We start from the raw sequence: 4,450 nt of genomic DNA, 5'->3' as shown, positions 1-4,450 counted from the left end.
ACTGTTGAATATTTTACGTATTCTATAATCCTGACTAAGTGACCATCAAACCTTTGTGTGCTTCAGTGACTTCCCTTGCAATCTGCAGCTCTGAACCTGTTCCTCAGAGACAACAAAGCCCAGGGTACACTGTTTAGATTTGACCAGAAAAAGTTCCTATGGCACATTATTATCTCACTGTGTGTTCTAAAATTTGGCTGTAAGGAGTTCTGAGCCACATGAGTATAGGGATTTTAGTCTTCTTCCTCATGTCTGAGCTCTAAGTTCCAAATAACTTTCTAGACCCATCAAATCACACAGAGAAAGAAAGAACTGAGTCTGTGATAAATATTATACATGTTAAAAATGCTTCTTGACTGAAATATTTGTATTCGGTCAGTGGCTTTTGATTACTTGTAGTGGCCTGGAGTACTTTAGGATGATATGCTGAGCTGCCTTTGATGAAAGCTTGATTTCCACAGGCCTCCTGGACTCTCATGTTTGGTGATGGGCATAGAATAAAACGATTACTGTTCTTCACTATGTTTTTACTTCTCACAATCTCATGTAGATTTAACCCTCTGCCACATGGAGTGCTGTAGATGGTGAATAATGAGGAAGAAGATGAAAGAATGTTTCTCACAGATTAACGATGGTCTTAAAAATGATAATTTTTTATTTGCATAGCATTTCTGTCATTTCCTAACATGCTCTGGATCCTGACATTAGAGAGAAATAAGATGTAATGTCATCAGAGTAAAAGTATGTAAATAATTTTCATGTTTTAATGATGGTGTTAAATTTATGAGAAAGTAAGTGTGGACAGAGAGTAAGTTTCTGATGATCAAGTCATAGAACAAATGTTTGGAGATGAGAGAATCATCATAACCTTCCTATAAATGGTGAATAGATGTCTAGTGCTGTCAGTTTCATGCATCCTGCTGCACACATATTTGACATTTTTTAGGACTCAGTGGCCATTGAGGATTTGCTTGTGAACTTCACCCTGGAGGAGTGGGCTTTCCTCGATTCTCCACAGAAGAAACTTCATGGAGGTATTATGCAGGAAACTGTCATGACCTGGCCTCAATGGGTAACAATGACAATTTGCATTCACTGTTTCAATTAGAAAACAAGTGTTTCTAGTTCATCAATGTTGTTCCAAGACATGGAATGTGGAAAGGGAGGATGTTGGATAAACTGGGCATGGTCACAGCTCATCATGAACCTAGAATCTAATAACTTTTCTATAATTTCTAATACTTTGGAATCATTATTCTGGGTCTGAATTTTAGGAAAAAATGGGAAGATCATGATGTTGAAGATCGGTACAGAAATCAGGGTAGAAACCTAAGGTGAGTCACACTCACAGTAGAGAGCAGTGTCTCATGTGAGAATCCTAGTGTATTAAGAAATTTGAAAAACCAGCAAACAAAACAAATAACCCCTGTTTCAAATATATTTATTCTTGGAACATTTCACCAAAAGTATTTTTTAAAATATGACATAGAAATTCAATGTTTGTAAAGTAGTTCAAGGGTAAACTCCTCTGGGAAGTCATTCAGTATATTCAATTTCAGAGAATTCAGTCAAGGCAGAAAACCTAAAGTTTTCCTATAAATCGTAATAAATATGATAAAAAATCATTAATAAAGAAATCATCAATAATGTGATCCTCATTTTTTACAGAAGTCACATGGTAGTGAGACTCTGTGAAAGTAAAGAGGAAGTTCAATGTGCAGAAAACTTCAGCTTTATTCCAAGTCTCAGTTTGGACAGGAAAACTACTGGATTGAAGCCACATGAATGAAGCAGTGCATGTGCAAAAGTCTTTACACATCATTCATCCCTTTATAGGCACATCAGGTGTCACACTGGACACAAGCCATGTGAGTTTCAAAAATATCGAGAGAAGACACATAAGTGTAAGGTATGTGGAAATGCCTTCAGTGAGCTCTAATTTTTTGAGAAACATGAAAGAAATCATAATAGACAAAAAACCTACAAACAAAGAATGTGGCTCAAAACGCTTCAAAGACAGATGATAACACACATATTATCATGTGCTCCTTAAACAGCTATGGAATCTGGGAAAGGCTTCACTTGTTCCAGTTCCCTTCAAATACATGGAAGAGCCCACTCTGCAGAGAAACTCTATCAATGGAAACGTGGAAAAGTCATCAGATACTATTTTAAAAAGCATGAAAGAACTCATACAGGAGAGAAATTTTATGAATTGTAAAAAGTGCTACAAAGCCTTCAGTATTCCCAGTTCTCTCTGAAACCTTGAAAGAACTCCTACTGGGGAGAAACCCCATGAATGTAAAGAATGTGGGAGAGCCTTTTGTCATCCATCAGGTATTTGATCATACATGAAAACGCATACTGGAAATACACCTTATAAACGTAAAGAATATGGAAAGCTTTCATTTATCCCAGTTTACTTGAAATACATGAAAGAATTCAGACTGGAAGCCCTATGAGTGTAAAATATGTGGGAAAGCCTTCATTTGTTCCAGTTATTTTCAAGTACGTGAAAGAAGTAATACTGGAGAGAAACCTTGTGAATGTGAGGCATGAGGGAAATCCTTCATTTGTCACACATACTTTTGAAGACACGTGAGTGTGCACACTGGAAGAAAACCATATAAATGTGAAGAAATGTGGGAAAACCTTCTGTCATCTGAGTTCTTTCTGAAGGCATGAAAGGACTCACTGGATAAAACCTCTTGAATGTAAACAATGTAGGAAAGACTTCTATTGGCCCACATACTGAACTATGAAAAATCCTACCTATGAGAAATATCAATGTTAGTGACTGGGAAAGCTTGGTGGGAATAAATGCATGAATAATATTCTGGCAAAATTTTCAACATGAAAGAGTTGTTATGAAAGTTGTAAATATATTGGTTTATGAAGCTTCTTTCTTAAAGTACATCTTTGGACTATGGATTTCTACAAGTTACATTCAGAAATGAATATTGAGGTGAGAAAATTCTTCAAGTCATCTTTCAACAATGGAAGATAAGATTAATGGGTAGTGATTTTTCCTTAAATCAATCATATTTTCTCTGTCCATTTTTAAGCCTGTTGGATTCATGGGTGAATTGAAATGTATTTCTAATGTGCAGTTAGATTTAATACTTTTACAGTGTTTCATTTGTTCTGTGTTAAGGGGCTACTGAAAAATGACAATTCGGTATATGTTAGGATTTTCCTACTGGCCATGTGAGAATTCCTGGATATCCCTACTCCATTGTGTATCTTCTGCCTTTTCTTACTGAGAAACTCCTTGTTTGGGGTCATAGATCTTTTTTCCATTTTCCATGGCATTAAACAGTTGAAATACATTTTTCTCTATGGTGTGTTTATCAAAGAGTATCATTTCATGTGACTTGTTATTTTCATATTTGGCCCTTTCCTCACTGTCCTTCCTTCTGACTGAAACTTGGTGACTAGGCCTTGAATTAAGAAGAGAGCCATGAGATAGGACAAAAAAATAAGGAGTTGGAGATGTCCTCCCTGTGAGCAATATTTGAAACTAGATTCTCCATTATCCATCCCTTTTATGGTTTCATATTGGAATTCACCAATAGCCTCACTTGCATGACCTTTTGAAGTCATAAGCAAAGAAGGGATTAGGTTTTGGGACCACCATAGAGGGAGAAGACAAATACATAGGATCTTGGAGGAAATCATGTTCCACCTATTTTACAAATTCCTTGCTCTTCCAGTCAAGACTATCTTCAAAACAACCACCAAGTCTGATTTCCATTTTCTTAGAGGTGTAGGTTTCCAACGATGTCTTATAAGTTCTACATCAAAGATACATGAGACTCGGATTTTTCAGTTAGCCTTCTTGTGTTCACCAGGAAAGCAATTCAGACTTTCATGATTGGGCGTATTCTGATTCCCCTCTTCTCTAGATTATATCTGTATAAGGCTTAATTTGTACACGAAACACCTTATGCTGTTAATAGTGCTGGTGACTATATTTTCCTTATTCCCGATGACAGCCACAATAGTGCTATCAAAAAAAAAAAACAACATTGGACTTTGTTTCTCTTCTGCATTGTGCCTCGACCTAATCCTTCCATATAAGAATAATCTCCTTCCTCACGTCAGGAAGACTGTGTTTCCTGTTACTTGTAGCTGAATGTAATGCCTCAATATGTTTTCAATTATTTTTGATTATATGTGATTAAAAGTATGTTCATTTTTTTGTGAAACAAACATTTCTGTAGTTCTTTCATAGAAATATTTTATCAACTGTTTTATAAGCCCTCCTGCTAACGATTTTTTTTAGTTTCTTCAGAGAATACAGTAAAATATCTCATTCTAATTGTAGATTTTCAGATAAACTGCAGTTTCATTTATTCACTATACATTATGAGTCAGTATTATCATGTGCATACAAGTTAAAGTATGTTTTTCCTCAGGCATTTATTATATTTTTTATTCTTTCATAGTT

The 4,450-nt window shown here is 35.6% G+C and overlaps 1 long non-coding RNA gene across 1 annotated transcript; it reads left to right on the top strand.

The window, feature by feature from the left end:
* Positions 1–795: 795 nt before the first annotated feature.
* On the top strand, positions 796–4,143 carry LOC124252055 (uncharacterized). Its single transcript, XR_006891904.1, has 3 exons — positions 796–1,034; positions 1,275–1,334; positions 1,669–4,143. It is a non-coding gene; the product is annotated as an uncharacterized LOC124252055 (long non-coding RNA).
* Positions 4,144–4,450: the final 307 nt, after the last annotated feature.

Source organism: Equus quagga, chromosome 14 (genome assembly GCF_021613505.1).
Source record: "Equus quagga isolate Etosha38 chromosome 14, UCLA_HA_Equagga_1.0, whole genome shotgun sequence".
Classification (NCBI taxonomy): domain Eukaryota; kingdom Metazoa; phylum Chordata; class Mammalia; order Perissodactyla; family Equidae; genus Equus; species Equus quagga.
This window is presented reverse-complemented; position numbering and strand designations above follow the sequence as displayed.